Source organism: Xenopus laevis, chromosome 9_10S (genome assembly GCF_017654675.1).
Source record: "Xenopus laevis strain J_2021 chromosome 9_10S, Xenopus_laevis_v10.1, whole genome shotgun sequence".
Taxonomy (NCBI): Eukaryota; Metazoa; Chordata; class Amphibia; order Anura; family Pipidae; genus Xenopus; species Xenopus laevis.
Window position 1 is genome coordinate 38062421 of NC_054388.1, and position 19777 is coordinate 38082197.

The 19777-nt window shown below is 42.2% G+C and overlaps 1 pseudogene; it reads left to right on the forward strand.

Annotated features, from left to right (window-relative positions):
- The first annotated feature begins 319 nt into the window (after positions 1-319).
- Positions 320-18205, forward strand: LOC108702786 (annotated as a pseudogene).
- The last annotated feature ends 1572 nt before the right edge of the window (positions 18206-19777 follow it).

The following is a 19777-nucleotide window of genomic DNA, read 5'->3' on the forward strand; positions in this document are numbered from 1 at the left end:
CGAATAACAGGCAAGGTTGGTACACAAGAATCAGTCAATAATATCACACCCAGGCATCACGAAGATGAACCTATACTTGGGCAATGATAGCAATGTCCAGGGGGTTTAAATAGTCGAGTTTTGGCGCCAAGATTTGGACGCGATGACGTCATGACGCTGACGCCGGCGTCAAGACGCTAACGTCGTGACGCCGACGAACGTTCCGTCGCCGGCGACCAATCGGAGAGCGGGAGGCAGCCGACGTCATCACACAGGGACCAGCAGGATCCACATGGAGGAAGGAGTCGCCATCTTGGACGCCGTCGCCATCTTGGACGCCATGGCCAACACGAGGGTGAGAGACTTCAGCTTCCATTACAGCTTCACAGTAAACTTTATTGTGAACAAAAAACTTTATTCACATAAAATGCAACACTTCCCACTTATAATTGTAAATAATCTAAAATCTCTGTCTTAAAACAAAGGGATACAGAGACAGTAGCTCATTTAAGGGTGACATTTGTCCTCTTTTCTAAATACAATGTAGGCAATTCTAAAAATCAAGAGCAGTTATGCTTTGCTGTTTGGGTCCCATACTTGGGAGAGCCAGGGTGGTGGTCTCATGCTGGATGGCCCTGATAAGCACAATTAGACACGACCATACTTGATTCCCATTCCCTCTTGTTCCATAATATATGCAGCATTATATAGATAGGTTTTATGTGTACACTACATAAAGGCTTTACCCCAAAGCCTCTTTTCCAGTGACTCCAGTGGGTTTCTTTCCATACATTACAGAGGGAACCCACCTTCACTCATTATTATTACTGTATAAACAGACTGTCCACTAATAAGAGATGCAGCCAATGTGCCAAATCACAACTATGACGTACCTGCTGCAGACAAGAACCCTGTTTGTTTTGCCTAAGTCTTCACTGTTAACTTTGAACTGACACTGGGTTAGTTGGTTTGTTATTTCGGGGCAGGTTTGTTTGTGTATAGACAAAAAAACGATCGACAAATTGTCTTCAAGGATGAAAGATTTATTGGGAGATCCTGGCTTTCTCTTGCAGAACAGAAGCAGTGTCTCATTGAGATGGAAATACAAAAATGCCGCAATCATCTGAAAATAGAAAGTGCTAAAATGAGCTACTTTTCATCACTCACCTTTCTATTCAGGCCTTCCCCTATTCATATTCATGTCTCTTAATCAAATCAATGCCTGGTTGCTAGGGTAATTTGGACCCTAGCAACCAGATGGCTGAAATTGCAAACTGGAGAGCGGCTGAATAAAAATCTAACACCTCAACTTGGCCTCCCCCGCACGACTTGTGCACCCCCCACCAAAGGGAGACACAGCATAGGGGAAATTGGTGCACTGGACATACAGAGGAGCTGAATCTAGGGGGAATGCAGGCTACTATTGCACCATACACTTGTCTCTTTTGCCTACCCCTAGTTCTGGCATGTTGATAAGAGAAAACTTCCTTTATAAAGGAGTGAAGCATATTTGGTTGGGTTTTAATACCTTAAAAAGTCATGAGGCACCAGCCTTGAATATCAGGCTCAAAGTAGGTGGAAACATTTGTAACCCCTCCTTCTAAAATCACTAGTTACGGGCACCTGTAGGTCCTATGTCAAGTGTTGCTTTATTATTTTTACCTACAGGTTGGACCTACTTCATTTGTGGTTTCCTCCTACTTGCTTACTCAGCTATTACTATCGATGCGTCTATTCCATTCTTGTGCTGTTAAATCATGTCTGAAAGGCTTGGGACCTGGGGTTTCCTGGATAACTGATCTTTCTGTAATTTGGATCTTCATACCTTAAAGGGCAAGTCAACCCCAAAATAAAAATTTGCCTAATCAAAGAAAACATTATTCTAAGTAACTTTGCAATACACATTCATTATACATTTTCTATGTTTTTTAAGTTATTTTTATATGTATTGCTATTGAAAGCAGTGTTTGTCCCTTTCTATTCTCTGCCCTGATGTCTAAGACTGTTGATACAATGTAAGACAAGGCAGCTGATTAACAGACCTGTCCTTCCTGGGGAACCAAGACTTTTGTAACATTGTTTAAAAAGTAACAAATGGAAATAAAGCCAATGCTGCTTTCAATAGCATTTTTTTTTACAAATACAGTAACTTTAAAAGCCCTAAAAGCCCTAAAAAAAAAAAGCCCTATTTTGGAAAGTTGCCTAAAATTATGTATTCTTTTATTAGGCAAATTTTTATTTTGGGGGTTGACTTTCCCTTAAAATCTACTAGACATGTAAACATAAAATAAACCCAATAGGCTGGTTTTACTTCCAGTAAGGATTCATTGTATCTTAGTTTGGATCAAGTAAAAGGTACTGTTTTATTATTACAGAGAAAAAGGAAATAATTTTTTAAATTTAGATTATTTGGATAAAATGGAGTCTATGGGAGAAAACTTTTCAATAATTCGGAGCTTTCTGGATAATGGTTTTTCGCATAACGGATCCCATACCTGTAATAAGAAACAGCAGTAGATAAAGCTGGCAAGAAAAAAAAATAAGCAGAGTGTTCTCCAAAGAACTAGCTATGTGCAATGTCAAACTGGACCTCTTAGGTCCCTACAGAGAACCTAATATCCAGGTCACACTAGAGATTGGAGGCCTTGGACACCCAGAACTTTTGGCCCGGCTTTGGAAATAATAAAGAGCCAATAAAATATCCTTGCACGGGGCCCACCATCAGATCATCTGGTGCTCGTCTCAGACCTCTATAGTTGACACCCAGAAAGCACCACATAGGACAATGAGATTATACAGAACAGGAAGTGACAGGTCCAGTGGATATTAGTTCACCTTATTTCTAAGAACAGCACCGTAAAATATTTGTTTATTTTTTTTAAGCTGTTTTTGGTGGATTCATCTATATGTTTCCAAATGCATACAGGTAGCTTATATGTTTGTCGTATCTCCTTTAAGTAATAATATTTTTGTGTTGCAGGGAGCAGTTCATAGCAGAATGTGTATTGTGTAAATTAATGTGACCTATGGTACGATCCGAGAGCAAGGGTATGTATTTTTACTGCCAGAGTGAGAGTAATAGCAATGCTTAGGGTGTGTTCGGCACAAGAAATAATCTCCCCACACAGGTAACAAGCTCCATGCTCCTCGTCACATCAGTTGCTGACAGCCCGGTGAACATGAGAACTGTGCGATGCTCCTATATTCAGCTGGTATGTACCATGGCCTCGGGAGATGTGTGCTTGTGTCTTATTTCAATTAATGCTTGCCTAATAATTTATTGGCTTATTTATTATGTTTTATAATGCTTATTAATAATGTGCAGTTGATTACATTTGAATACAGTGCTGTCATGCCCTACTGTTCTCCTTGTGCTTATCTGTCTGATAACACAGGAAAGCAATGGAAGTCTATGGCTCATTTACTATAAGAGAGCAAGGGCAGAGTGCTATATATTTTTGCCCCCTGTCAATCTCGGAGTTACATGATCTGTATAACTCAGCCTGCAGCCTTGTACTTTTATATGGTCACATAACTTCTTGGTGACATAATATCATTATAAATTACAGTAGGGGATACATTATCCACTATATAATAAACAAGAGTCATGAATATACTGTAAATTCTACCCTTATAAATGGTACATAGTAATGTCATCATTCGCTTAGCAATATCATTTCTGTCCCATGATTCAATTAAACTTGTGTATTATAATAAATAATGTACCCAACTGTAAAACATGACGATATTAAAAGTCACCTCGGAGTTCCAATACCTGTATAAAAGCACTCAGCCTTCAGCCTTGTCCATTTATATAATATGGAACACCTCAGATACTTATAATATCCTTATAAGTTACAGTACAATTAACACTTGAATGATACTAAGAGTTCCTTGTATAACTCAGCCTACAGCTTTGTGCCTTTATATGGTCACAGAACCCCTCAGTGACTTCTAATATCCTTATAATTTACAGTAGGGGGTACATCAACACTATAATACATGAGTGATACTTAGAGTTCCCTGTATAACTTGTGCCTTTATACTTCTAATATCCTTATAAATTTCAATGGGGGCACTTTATTCACTATATAATTTACAGTTTGCCCATTTCTGGGATAAATTGCATTTTATACTTATTAATGCTTTGTTTATGCATACTATTCTGTATGGTTTCCTGGCATTACCTCTTAACAGCTCAAAGGTTCTTATATTTCAACTACATCTAGAGTGCTACATGTTGCACCACTGCACACACCTCCAACACCATTTTGCCTGCATCTCCAGTGTCCCTGGACCTACCTGATAAAGATTAAAAATATATAATTTATTACACAGTGTTATAATATGTAAATTCTAATTGCACAAGTATGTTAACACAACAATAGAAGCCAGGTCAGATGCCTTGTCTGCCCTTCTCAGTAATAGCATTGGCTACTAATAGGCCATATTTCCTGTTGGGACAAGCAACAATACTTGAGATTGGCCCCGATCTTGTAAGTGGATCCTTAGTTTATGCAATATTTGCTGAAACAGACATTATTTAGCAGAGCAGCTGTTTATATTACATGACTTTTACATGTTTAGGCAACATCAGGTTATCCAAAAGGTGCGTATATATCAACAATCCAAAAGGCCACACTGTCACTGAAACTGAAAGAGCCACCTGGCATAAGTAAATAATTAGCTTCAAATAATCAAAGGCTGTCCCTGTCAATGACTTCCAGTGACAACTGTCACACTGCAACTAAAAGGTATATTCGTTTGTCATGAAAGAAATGTCATTATGGAACCTGGGATTCATTTTGTCTGCAGTCAGAGTTGGCTACAGTAACATGGAATTGGTTTGTAATATTGCTTAGCCAGCAGTGAAGTTTAATGTAGGAGAGGGCCTGGGAGACAATACAGCAACCAGTAGGGATGACAACCTCTGGCAATTGACTGTGGTTGTGATATAACAGCTATAGAGGGAAGAGATGATTCATGATGTAGCAATGGGGATAACAGCTCCTGGGAAGGGACTGTGTCTGTGGAATAGCAGGAATAGTAGGGAGAAATTGTACCTATAATAGCAGTCAGGATAAAAGCCTCTGGGAAGGGATTGCGGCTGTAGGATAGGAGGTAAAGAAAGGAGAGATGGTGCTTATAGTAGCAGTGGGATAGTAGTCTCTGGGAAGGGACTGTGGCTGTGGGATAGCAGGTATAGTAGGGAGAGATGGTGCCTATAGTAACAGTGGATAATAGTCTCTGGGAAGGGACTGTGACTGTGGGATAGCAGGTATAGTAGGGAGAGATGGTGCCTATAGTAACAGTGGATAATAGTCTCTGGGAAGGGAGTGTGGCTGTGGGATAGCAGGTATAGTAGGGAGAGATGGTGCCTATAGTAACAGTGGGATAATAGTCTCTGGGAAGGGAGTGTGGGATAGCAGGTATAGTAGGGAGAGATGGCGCCTATAGTAACAGTGGGATAATAGTCTCTGTGAAGGGAGTGTGACTGTGGGATAGCAGGTATAGTAAGGACAGATGGTGCCTATAGTAGCAAAGTATTTGTCTACCCTCCACAACCCCAACAAGAGTAGTACAGATTTTATTGGCTTTTAGCCAAAACAATAGTTATTTATGGGCTCTTAAAGAAAATGTAAGCTCTCAAAACAAATGAATGTAATTATGCTTATAGTGCAGTTCTTTTGAAATTTAAATTAATAATTTTGTTTCTAGATTTCAAGATTTTAGCAGCTTAAAATTGTACTGATACAACATCAAAACTGCCATCTTTCGCACTTTGCTTCAGAACCTGAAAGTTACCCTCACAGTCTTCTCTTTTACTGAGGTACAGCTTTTGCTAAGGAGGAACACTAAGCACCAAACCATCAGACCACTATTTATTCTAGTACCATTTAGAGGGATTCTTTATAGAATGATAATGGTAACACATTGATTTAAAGATATTAACTCACTCTATCCCAATTCAGATAAAGTTTTATCAAGTTGTGCTTTAATTTAAGCTGACTGATTGATGAATTTGACATTGTTTTACACCACTACAGACCTTGCGTAATTCATACAAGTTGCTCTGTAAAAATGGATATGTGTTTTATTTTGACATACCATTTTCACAGCTTAATAAGTACATTGTTTTTTTACACTGTGATGCCTGGTGATGGGTGGTGTATTTGGCTGTGTTGTTTTTTTTACACAGAATGATAATTGGGCCCCTTAATATTTGGTCATTACTGTAGTGATTCCTCGCTAGGCAGGTTGTGCAGGTTGTGCAGGATTTAATGGCAATGACTGAAGAAGTCATTGACTAGAGACTGTCACATGTAACTTGGTGCAGTTAGAAACAGGAAGTAGAGATAAAACCATAGAGAGCAAGCAACAGGAAGCAAGAAAGGTACATCCTGTACAGGAGAGAACCCTAACTGAAATAGTTGGAACTGCAGCTGTTCAATAACAAAACAACTTGGTGCTTACATACAGTCCCAGTACCCAATGCTGTCCCTGCTATATAGCACAGTTATAGATATTTTAGGAGCCTGTTTCCTACATGGGGTTTAAGTAGGGTTGCCACCTTTCCTGGAAAAAAAATACCGGCCTTCCTATATATTTATGTTTTTTCCCCATTAATAACACTGGGAACAACCATCATTTTTACCGGCCAGGCCGGTAAAACACCGCCCAGGTGGCAACCCTAAAGATTAACTAGGGTTTAGCCACATTTCTCTATGAAATTCCAATATTTATGCATTTGCTAATCAACATTTTGCATTACTTTTTTCATCCTGAAATTTGGGGTGCAGGGGAATCATACTGTAATAATTTCATGGGGAGAGTCGATATTTTCTCACTGGTGTAGAGAACTCAGAATCAGTAGCCTTTATATTGCAGTCTCAAAGTCTGGGGTGTCAGAGGTGCACCCTCCCATGTGTAGCACACACGTGGGTGAGCCTGAGATGTGTGGAAATAGCGGGACTTGCTGAAAGTGTATCCTGGGCACCCTGAGGCTATGGGCAACTCCCTGCAACTCCCAGCAGTGTGTAGTGGCCCCTTTAAGCACCTTACCCTCAGGTGGATTCTGGATGTCTTCTGGTGCACAGATCAAGCAGGCTGAAAGTAATAGCAGTCCAGGGGTTGCTTTAAACAGATTAACTCTTTTTGAACAGGCAGGCAGTGGAACTGTTCACAGCAATCAGGCAATACAGCTCTTCCAGTACCTACACAGCAATCAGCAGAAACCTTCATTGCAAGTAGATCCCTCTTTAGGGGGTAGAGCAGTCTATCTTGGTGATTTTCCCCAGCACTAGAGATAGGGTTGCCAAGTGGCCGGTATTTTACCAGCCTGGCCGGTAAAAATGATGGTTGATTCTAATGTTATTAATATGGAAAAAAGATAAATGAATAGGAAGGCCGGTATTTTTTCCAGAAAAGGTGGCAACCCTAACTAGAGATCCCATGGGGTATCTTGCTCCTTGGCACTTTCCCTAATCCTGAGCTCACCCACTCGTATCCCTGTCTGGCGCCTTGATCGCCGCAAGGGTACTAACCCCCAACTACGGTACTCTCTTTCTCACTAAATACCTGCCTCTAACTCTTGCTCCTAGAGTGACTATTATATAAACTTCTGCTGCTAAATAAACCTTCCCTAGCCAGACCTCTCCTGTACCCACCTCCCCACAAGGTGGGATCCAGGAAGAGAGCCCTGAGCACGTGTGTTCTCCCTTTTAAACACTGCCACCTACAGGGCAAAACCTTGAAAACCCAGAAAAGGGACATAGCTGCTTGGGTGAATCAGAGGACCAAATACAGGGGAAAATGAGTAAAACGTACCTAAACCTCTGGGTCTCTACACATGGAAATAGCTATAGGAAGTTTTCTATTTGGGAGTTCCAGGGGCTGAGCAGAGACATGGTGAATATTCTACTCCCAGAAGAGAATGCAGTAATATGTCATTAATATGATCCTGCATTTTTTGTGAGTGTACATTATTGGTTAGAGGGGTTTCCCAAATATCATTGGCCTTCTAGGCTCATGTGGTGACATTTTTGTGTCAGTGGAAAAAATACCTAAAACCTGCTTGAGGTTTAAACGAGAACTAAACCCTAAAACTAGAACTAGAAATGCCATCTCTTTAAATAAACCATTGCTGTCCAATTGGTGCCTGTGACAACCCCCCCCCCTTCCCCTTTGTGTGGTCTCCCACAAAAAAAGGCTGAAAGTAATAGCAGTCCAGGGGTTGCTCAGATATTGATCAGATATTAACTGGCCCTGCATTGTTTACAACTGTAACAACCCTGCATAGTTCTCACTTGCAACACCTCTATTGTTCACACCTGTAAAGCCCTTGTTCAACCTCAGACCCAGATTGAAACTCCCCACATTGTTCACCTATTTACACCTCATAAAAACTGCTGGAGGGGCACCAGCATTCTGTCACTGTATACACTGTATGTACAGTGTGAACTGTTTATCTTAGAGTGGTTCTGACAAGATTCACTGGGGCTCATTTATCAACACTGGGCAAATTTGCCCATGGGCAGTTACCTATAGCAACCAATCAGTGATTAGCTTTTTGAAGCCAGCTGCAAGTAGAACAATGAATGCAGCAATTTGATTGGTTGCTATGGGTTACTGCCCATGGGCAAATTTGCCCAGTGTTGATAAATGACCCCCAACTGTCTCATGCTCTATTCTGCCTTCTCTATGCTCCCTGTATGTGACATACTCTGTCTTCTCTGTGATCCCTGTGTGTGCCATATATTGCCTTCCCTATTCTCCCAGTGTGTGCCATACATTGCCTGCCCTTTGCTGTGCTCCCTTTGTGTGCCATACTCTGTCTTCTCTGTGCTCCCTGTGTGTGCCATACATTGCCTGCCCCATGCTCCCTGGGTGTGCCGTACTCTGCGTCAGGGGCAGGCCAAGCCCTAGGCAGCCCGGGTGGCCACCTAAATCCCAAACACATTGGTGTGCATGCGCATGCGCAGTGATGTCGCACTGGAGGGGGCTGCATTAAGAAGAAGGGAGAGTTGAGCAGAGGGAGCAAGTGACACTGGACTAGGGGTAGGCAGAAAACTCTTCAAAAGGTACCTTCACAGCACCCCCCCCCTTTGAGGTGCGCTAGGCAGGTGCCTCTTCTACCTACCCTAGTTCCGATCCTGCTCTGCCTGCCCTATGCTCCCTGTGTTTGTGCACCTTACTCTGACTACACTATGCTCCCTAGGTGTGTCATACTCTGTTTGCCCTATGCTTTCTGTGTGTGCCATACTCTGCCTGCCCTATACTCCCTATGCATGCTGTACTGTGCCTTGCCCTGTGCTCCTTGGGTGTGCCATACTCTGCCTGCCCTATGCTTCCTGTGTGTGTGCCTTACTCTGCCTGCCCTATGCTCCCTTTGTAATCCAACCTGGCAGTGAGCACCCTACTCAGACTGCTCTACCTTTTCTGTGGGACATAAGCCTGGTAGGAGTTTGTTTTGGGGTTTGCTAGCATTTGGAAATAGTTGTTAGGGGCCCTAAGGTGTTTAACCATGAGCTGGGCAACACTGACTTAATTTAACACAGGCTGCTGAGGTTTAGTTCTACAAAAATGCAGTAACAACACCCAGATACCAATGCGAACCAGAACCCCTACACCAATACCTGTCCCAATAATAAGCAGTTTATTTACTGGCCCATGGGGAGTTCTTTTCAGTGGCAGGTACTTCTTTAATTCTGGCATATTCTGTAAAAACTTAGGATCTAATATCTTAAATTCAATCAATTTGAGCCAAAAATTAACCTGTTTGCCAAAATTTCATCTGATGCCTTTGCACATCACAGCAGTAAGTGCCAGTATTTATTTCTTAGAGGGAAGGGATTGTAATGGTCTGATGCTTATGTTTTATGGAGCAAAATCCTTTACTATTTATGGTTATGATACTTGCAACTTCAAATTGTGCCTTCATCTCATCTTCCAATATATTATGGAAAATGTATCACCAGGCTGATGCTGGAAAATATTCATGTGGCACAAAAAGTTACTGATACAAGGCACTGTCAGTTTCTTGCACCTTAAGATCTCACCAGAGGTATCCAGTGGTGTAACTAGATATTACTGGGCCCCACAGCAAATTATTTTTCAGGCCTCAAAAATGTCTAGAGGTTGACTTGTTTATGTATATGAGTTAGGGCCTCATGGGGCCCCTATACCTCCTGGGCCCCCCTGCAGCCGCAGGGTCTGCTTCCTCTATAGTTATGCCCCTGGAGGTATCCATAAAAAGTCCTCTCCTCCTCTCCATCTTGATGTTAGTGCCACAAGTGATACCATAGCTACATATCACTCCATGAAGCTGTTAGACACTCATAATTCTCTGATTTTACCAAAGAAAGAGAAAGGAAAAGAAATGGTTACTTTAAATGACAGATATAAATAAATTGACATCATAATTAACTTTCTAGAAGCTGATCCAATTGGAGCCTGGAAGGATTTTTTCACCTCAAAGGCAAATTGGAGATACTTCGAGTGGGGTCTGGATCAACTTGCAATGATGCAGGTTTCACCTAGACCAGGGATCCCCAACCTTTTGAACCCTTGAGCAACATTCAGAAGAAAAAGGAGTTGGGGAGCAACACTAGCATGAAAAGTGTTCCAGGGGTGCCAAATAAGTGCTGTAATTGGCCATTTAGTAGCCCCTGTGTGGATTGTCAACCTACACTAAGGCTCTGTTTGGCAGTGCACCTGGTTTTTATACAACCAAAACTTGCCTCCAAGCCTGGAATTCAAAAATAAGCTCTTGCTTTGAGGCCACTGAGAGCAACATCCAAGGGGTTGGAGAGCAACATGTTGCTCACGAGCTACTGGTTGGGGATCATTGACCTAGACAGACAGGTTGAACTTTATGGATGTGTGTTTGTTTTTTAACCTGAATTACTGCGTATATAATCTTTATCTGTATAATGGCGGATGAAATATGGCCTATGAATCCTTCTATAGGTAGAAAGCAAGCACATACTGTACAAATAGTATGCAAAAAAAAAAGACGATAACTGGGGTCTGTATAAATCAATAGATGATCAGATGACTTGATGACTTGGTTAATACAAACAGGTTATGCCTGTTGGCCAAATGAAATACCATGTCCATAAACCATGTTTGTAAATATCCTATAAAGAGGTTTTTTTTATTATGTCTTTGTAAGTCATTTTGACTACCAGCCATTGGTAACATGTGGTTCCCTTTAAAACTAATTGCAGGATTTGGACAATTTTTCACCAGGATAAAAACTCCAGGGGGAGGATAAGCCCTGGGTTGTTTTACTGTTTGGGTTGTACATGTGCAAAGGTGTCAACACTACTGTATTTTTCAGAATAACCTTGATGAGGCCGTTTCCAGCGATGACTCGGATTTTGAATGCATTTACGAATCAGAAGTGCCAAAACCAACAGAAACTAAAGGAAAAGCTAAAGAAGAGTACGACCCAGTGTTGATTGGCAAGAGCCAGCTCTAAGGGCTGGATAACATCAGCCAGGTGAGTGAAATTATATCTTGTTTATTGATAAATGGATATTATGTTTGCTACCATACCTTCTTAAAACTTGACACCTATCAAATCTGAAATCTGAACGGCTCAAATAATACAGATGCAGACTGCATGGCTCTACAGAATCAATGCAGCCTGCAGCAGGCATATATAATTGTTCATATGCATGTAAAAGGACAATGAAAATATAATAATAATGTATTTTTACTTTTACAGCATGTACTGTATGTGGGTCGTAGGTAGGCTGGGGTGGTATTTGAGGCAAATTTCAAAATTACCAGCTCAGCCTTCTCCTTGCTCCTCACTGAACCCTGCAAAGGGCCAAAATGTACCACCTATTTTTTATTATACCTTTATTTTTTTAATACACATTTTTTATTATAAAAAAGTAAAAAGAATAGTTATATTTAATTTTTGCATGTGATATAAATATAACATGGCCGGTATTTTACCGACTGGGACGGTAAAAATGATTCTCGATGCCAATGTTATTAATGGGAAAAAACTGCAAAAATATAGGAAGGCCAGTATTTTTTTCCAGAAAAGGTGGCAACCCTACTTGTGATCCATTGTTTAATACTCTATTTTAATAAAATATTTTCCACAATGAGCTTAAAATGAAACAGTTTTCCTTCTATTAAAGATTAGCCAGCATCTGCCCCCGAGGGTTCTGGGATACAGCTGGAAGCTGCTGTATAGCACAGAGAAACATGGCTTCAGCCTGAGGACCATGTATCGGACCATGAAACTCTGTCAGCTCTCCCGTGCTACTGATTGTCAAGGATAATGAGGGGCAGGTAATTATATCATTGGTCTATACAATCCCACACACTTGCATAATGGTAAAGGGTTATGCCATTACTGCAGATGATGTGTATTAAGGGGCCAGAGAGGATTGTGGGTGATTGCATTTGAGCAGCAGTATCTCCATGGGGTTATTATTTTTGCGAATGAAGGAAGAATTCACTGGCACACGAAGGTTCTTTCAAGCAGGTACAAGCCCTTGCTAAGTTTATTTTGCAGAGGTGCAACGTTTCGGGGTGAACCCCTTTATCAAGCATGCTTGATAAAGGGGTTTCACCCCGAAACGTTGCACCTCTGCAAAATAAACTTAGCAAGGGCTTGTACCTGCTTGAAAGAACCTTCGTGTGCCAGTGAATTCTTCCTTCGTTCGTACCATTGAGGTTGCCGAGGCCACCTTCACAGTGCACCAGGTCATCTTATCGTGGAGAGCCAGGGTGTGCAAGCGTGGTAATCCTGTACTGTTCGTTATTATTTTTGCCTCTGGCACAGACTTACTTTGCTATATAATATGCTTGTCCGACTTACTTGGGGTTTGCAGACCAGAAATAAACAAATTAGACTTTTTTGTTATATATTGTACAGTACAATGCAGTAGGGAGTTTATGCAGTGTTAAGGCCCCCATACACAGGCCGATAAAAGCAGGGGCGCTCCCTGGTCGATATCTGGCTGAAAAGTCGGGCAGATGTCGATCGCGCAAGGTAAAAAAAAATCCTGTTAGATTGCGGCTGCATCTGTTCGTTCATGCGGTCCCGCAATCTGAACGCCCATATGACTTTCATTCTGATCCTACCCTAACCTCAATGTGTGCATATCGGGGTGTTTGGCGGATCTCCCTGTGTATGGCCGCCTTTAATCAATCAATTCTAAATCAAAACAAGAACATTCTGTGCTACCGATGGCCAAAATGATTGGTCAGAATCCCAGCAAATCTGTAAACTGCCTGTTGACTGCTTAATTCCTGTCATTTAGGGTAAGGCCAGACGAGGAGATTCGGGGAGATTTTGTCGCCTGGCGACTTATCGCCACGTCTTTTGCACGACTAGCCTCACTGAGGCAATTTTGGGCGACTATTGAAAACGCATCGCCGCATGTGCATTAGCGCAGGCGATTTTGCGCTGTAGCTTATGGGGAAAAGACGCTGAGGCAGTTCGGGGAGATAGTCGCGCAAAAGACGTGGCGATAAGTCTCCAGGCGACAAAATCTCCCCGACTCTCCTAGTCTGGCCTTACCCTTAAGGACAATGAAAGGTAAAAAATAAAGCTGTATGATAAGGCTACCAGACTAAGGAAAATCCCGAGGCAACATTGTAAAACGAAGCAATCCGAGTGCCTTCCCATCGGCAATTTTCATTATAGCCGATGGTAGGCAGGGGAAGGCAGTTTGGGGAGATTAGTTGCCCCGAAGAAGAGGAGATTTGTCGCCGGGCAACTAATCTCCTCGAATCTGCCTGTGTGCACTGACTCTACAGAGCTGAGTTAATCTGGTGTCCCTGGTGTCTAGCAGTAGGAGACACGCTGCCATGAGACGAGTTGAAAAACTCTCCTCAGCCTGCAAGTAACCAGGGGCGGCAAAAAATCAGCATGACCTATAGGTAACTTTTAATGTAAATTCATATTTTAAAAAAAGTATTTTTTGTGTCAGTATCACTTTAAGAGCCAAAATTCAGTTTTTAAATCAGAATTTCAGCTCTGCTAGTGTGCACTCTCTGCACCCCTAGGATTGCTCCGACGCTCAGAACAGCAAGCACCTGGTGGTGGTGGGGGGTTGTGGGGGGCAGCATCAGAAAGGCCCCTCAGGGCAGCAAGGCCCCCCAATGACATCATTGATTTTTCCTCTAGCTTTCTCTAGAGTGCCATGGCCAAAATTGGATTCTTTTGCACATGGTCCAGGAGCGCTGCTGTCCCTATGCTAATGATCTCGCTAATTGAGCTACTCGCCCATCACTGCTGTCCCCTTTAAGTAAGCCCCCAGCCAATCATCTTCCAGGCATTGCGTCTGTATGGAGATAGGTGTTCGTTACAGGGATGAGCTATTGGCAGCAGCAGCAAGTACTTGCAGTGTGCAGTGAGGAGAAATAAACGTCTTTGCAAAACAGGCAACAGGGAGGAACAAAAGTACATATGAGTGTATGAGTGTATGTGTGTAAATGTGTGAGTCTGTGAGTTTATGTGTGAATGTGTAAGTGACTATGTCAATGTAAGTGTGAGTGTTTGAGTGCAAGCAAGTGGACTAGTCTATGTCAGTGAATGTGTGAGTTAGGGTTGTCACCTCACTGTTTGATCTGATTTTTTTTCCACCTACAGAAACAGGCATTTGTAACACTAGATGCTTAATTACAGGGGCAGAGATTAATCAGAAGCTATGGAAGCTTTACTGCTTCAAATGTGTAAATAAAAATGAGTTTTTATATGACTAACCCTAGTCAATCCATTGCAGGTGTTTGGAGCCTACTCTACAATCGAACTCCGCATCAGCAGTAATTTCTATGGTACAGGCGAAACTTTCCTGTTCAGCTACTCACCAGAACTAAAGGTAAAAATTAGATATTGCTAGTGCATGGAAACAACTGTCACTCATAGTGCAAAACAGTAATCTAAATTAAGGTATCTGACTAAAGCCACTGTGACTGTGGCCTATAAAACTACAAGGGTATGAATTGCTTCTTGGAATAGACTGTGGCTGTGGGATAGCAGGTATAGTAGGGAGAGATGGTGCCTATAGTAACAGTGGGATAATAGTCTCTGGGAAGGGAGTATGACTGTGGGATAGCAGCTATAGTAGGGAGAGATGGTGCCTATAGTAACAGTGGGATAATAGTCTCTGGGAAGGGAGTGTGACTGTGGGATAGCAGGTATAGTAGGGAGAGATGGTGCCTATAGTAACAGTGGGATAATAGTCTCTGGGAAGGGAGTGTGACTGTGGGATAGCAGCTATAGTAGGGAGAGATGGTGCCTATAGTAACAGTGGGATAATAGTCTCTGGGAAGGGACTGTGGCTGTGGGATAGCAGCTATAGTAGGGAGAGATGGTGCCTATAGTAGCAGTGGGATAATAGTCTCTGGGAAGGGAGTGTGACTGTGGGATAGCAGCTATAGTAGGGAGAGATGGTGCCTATATTAACAGTGGGATAATAGTCTCTGGGAAGGGACTGTGACTGTGGGATAGCAGGTATAGTAGGGAGAGATGTTGCCTATAGTAGCAGTGGGGTTGATGGCCTCTGGGAAGGGGCCTACTATTTTCTAACCTATTTTCTAGCTGTTTGCTACATACTTCTTTATCGCCCCCATGTTACCAATCAGTGATCTCCCCATTAATTTGAATATCATTTGGCATCAGACAGGTAAGAAGACAGAGAAGAACATTTTGTCCAATTAATTTCTTGCTGATACCTTCATATTGGTCAAAACTGTTGTGTTAACTACAGACTTTGAGAGCAGTAGAGTGAGATAGCAAAGTATGTATCTTGAAGTAGTGCCAGGAAACGACCTGACATACAAAGCTACAGAACTACACAGAGAGATATCAAACAATTTTGCCAGCATTAATACCTGGGAAACATTAAGGGTCAGTCCACACAAGCAGATTCGGGGAAATTAGTCGCCCCAGCGACAAATTGCGTCTTCTTCAGGGCGACTTATCTCTCCGAATCTGCTTGTGTGGACTGACCCTAAGGGTGAAGACACATGGAGCTACTTAGTAGCAGCTACTTGTCACGGCTCCAAATGCCAGAAAATACCTTTCTATGAAGTCGCCCGAAGTCTCCTTGTGAGGCAACTTCGGAAAATGAAATGCCGCGTGTGCATTCCCCCAGGTGATTTTCATTTAAGCCGGCGGAGGGCAGGGGGAAGGCAGTTCAGGGAGATTGTCGCCCCGAAGAGGAGGAGATTTGTCGCTGGGGCGACTAATGTATCATTTATGTATTGAATGTAAATGGAAAACCTCAATACCATATAATTATGATCTGTGTCTATTCTATTTAGCAGTTCTTATATAAAAAAATGTAGCCAGAAATGGCGCTTGTAAACTGTGGTGTAACTAGATGTTACTGGGCCCCACAGCTAATTTATCTTAGAGCCCCCAACATATCCAGAGGTTGTCTTTTTTTACAAATAGAAATTGTTCATTAGTTAGGGTTTGCTTCCTCTGTAGTTACATCACTGCTGCTAAATATATTAAATATATCTCTCTTATTCTTCTCTTCAATGCATTTGACACACCAAAAATTCTGTATTTCGAAAATGAAAATAAGCTTCATCTCCCTGAAATAAGAGACTTCCTAAATATAATCAATTCAAATGTGGTACCATTCATGAGATAATCAAGTTACTCTTCATTCTCCCCCTCCTGCCAACCTGTCTCTCCTCATTCTGTCTTCATGCAGGAGAAGGTGTCAGATTTGATTGACAGTTTGGTCTAATAAATAAATTTGGGGGGATTGCCAAAAAGATAAATGAACGCTCACTCTTTCAAATTAACTGGCTCTTATTGAAATCCTTTTCCTTTGCATGGGGGGTATATCAGTAATTATTTGACTTGTTCCAACACATCTGCTAGGGAAGGGAAGCCCCCTAAAAGAGGTATGAGACCTACCTTCAACCAAAATCTGACCCCGACTTCTGTATGAAGATAGAATGAAGAGACAAAGGTTGCTACGAGGGAATTAGTGTAAAAAAAGAGAGTAACTTGATTATTTCATAAAAAGTACAGAGCTTTTAATTGATTATATTTAGAAAGTGTCTTATTTTAGTGTGTTGAAGCGTATATTACGCAATAGATCCATAAAAGATTTCTAGGCAGGTTAGGGTGACATTTGGGGTCAGGTTCAGACTGGACATGGGGGTCCCACTGGGGTACTAACCTCGGGCCCTCCATGCGCATGCACAAAGGTTGGCATGCATTCCGACATGTGTTCCGGGGTGCATGTGCAATCATTGGCGCATGCGCTACCGGTGCTTACATTTCTTTTATTTGGGGGAATCGGAGATCAGGGAAAGGGGTGCTGGGTCGGGCCCACCAGGTTTTTTCCCGGTGTCCCGTCGGCCCAGTCCAACGCTGTTTGGGGTGATGCTTATATGTAGCCTGGGTACCCCTGAAACTATAGCAGGGTGACTGTTACCCCAATGTTTCTATATATCTGTAACCTTGTTATGAGCTAAGGGGACCCAGCCTGAAGGTCAGTTAGAGTGAGATAGATTGAGGGCCGGGGCCCACCGGGTTTTTTCTCGGTGTCCCGCCGGCCCAGTCCAACGCTGTTTGGGGTGATGCTTTTTTGTGCCCTGGGTACCTATGGAACTACAGCAGGGTGACTGTTACCCCAATGTTTCTATATATGTGTAACCCTGTTATGTACTAGAGTAGAACACAGCCCAAAGGCCAATAAAGGTGAGGTTTGGAGTGAACCCTTATTTGCTGCCCTACAGTATAAATATATGTAACTTTGCTATGAGTAGGCAAAACTGAATAAATGTTTTATTTCAGACCTTCGAGCAACTCAAAAATACCTCTGAAAATGGCTGCGTTCTGATTATAGGTATATTTAAGTAACCATAATCCCTGTGTTAATCCCAGTAATATTTTGATTTATATTTTGTATTTTGTACACAGGTGTTCCGATCAACAGGTGAAAATGTCTTCTTTGTAAGAGGTGATGCAGAATCCTTAACGTTTGGAGGAGGAAAGTGGTGGGTTCCTGTATAACTTGCACATTTAGTGGTCCTCACACTTTCTGCTCTCTCTCTCTCATGTCCTTGTTTATTTTTTAGTGGAAGTATCGGCCTCGACGGCCTATGGCTAGATGGAGATCTGTACAACGGAAGGAGCCAGTGTTGTGAAACCTTTGAGAATCAGATTCTGTCTACCCATGAGCAGTTCCACATACACAGTCTGGAGGTCTGGGCCTTCACCTGAATTCTTTTATCATCTCTCTTGCCCAAGACACTTCTCTGCCGGCGGGGAAAATGTCCTGCAGACCATTGGCCCATCTGCAGTGCTGCAGAACTGGATTGTGAATAGATTTGTAGTGGAAACCAATGTTCCCCCTAAGGTGTGCGCTCATACCCCCTCAAACAAATAGTGGTGAAAACAAAGTATTTTTATGTGAAAACTGTTAATAATTTGCACACATTTTTTTTTGCACACAGAGAAGGAATAAGAGGGAACATTGGTGGAAACATGTAACGTTAACAACCAGCTCGAAACTTAATGACAAGCTACATGTACCATTTGTTCGTAGGGATTCTTTTTTGGCCTTTAAATACTTGTGAATGGCTGATACAACTTTATAGCAGATTCTTTATTCATGTTAATTATCCTGCATAATGTTTCGGGGGTTGTTCCTCAGCTAAACAATAAAGAGCACCATGTATTATAGGTACTATATATGTCCCAATATTTCAACGAATACAAACAGGAGTAACATTAAGAGAGATCAACTCCCATATACAAATTCTGCTTTCATTCTATATCTATAGGCAATTTCTGCATTTCTAATACGATGGACCTTAAATAATTGCATTGCCTGACCAATTTTATATTCATTTGCAGAACAACAATATTTGAATGAAAATATGAAAACCATGAATGCCCAGACTGGTCATACAGGTTTGACACAAGCTGCCTGTGTATGGGGTCCTTTGGGGTGAGGGTCCCGTCCGATTTATATTGTTTATTTGGTATATTGAGGTGGTCTTTTCCTAACATGAATTGGCGCGGCATGTGGGTGGCAAAACTGGGTAAAGATCCACTTGTTTGGCTGTGGGCCTTTCCATGTCTATCCAGTTTAACACTGTTAACTCGCAGCATTGAGGTGGGCTCCAGAATTCAGTTCCAACCTGCAGGGAGTCTGAATATTCTCTCTGTCTCTGTGAAGGTTCCCTCCAGTGGCATAACTAGAATGGCCGGGCCCCCCTGCAAAAAAATCTTCCGGGGGCACTCTGATCCCCATACTCTTGCCCACTTCCTGTCCATGTGTCCACCCACTCCTGCCGGACTTGTGTCCCCCTTCCTCGCTGCTGGCAAAAGAGGGGCTGGGGAGGAGGGTTTCTTTAGCTTTAGATGAAGCAGACCCCACAGTCTGGCCCCCCTGCGACTGCAGAGTCTGCTTCCTCTATAGTTACGCTACTGTTTCCTTCCAAAACTCCAAAAACATACAGGCAGGTTCACTGGCTTAAAGGGGAAGTAAAGTCTAAAATAGAATAATGCCAGAAATGCTGTATTTTGTATACTAAACATAAACATGAACTTACTTCACCAGAAGCCTAATTAAACAAATGATTTATGCTTTCAAAGTTGGCCAGAGGAGGCTGTAACTCGTAAGTTTGTTAAACACCTTTGCAAGACCAAGACTACGCACATGCTCAGTGTGTCTGGGCTTCAGTTGGGAGGCTAAGCTTAGGGATCGTCATAAATGTTCAAAACAGCACAAGTCAAATAATTTCGGCCATAGAAGCCAACACAGCAAGACTGACTAATAATCAGAAT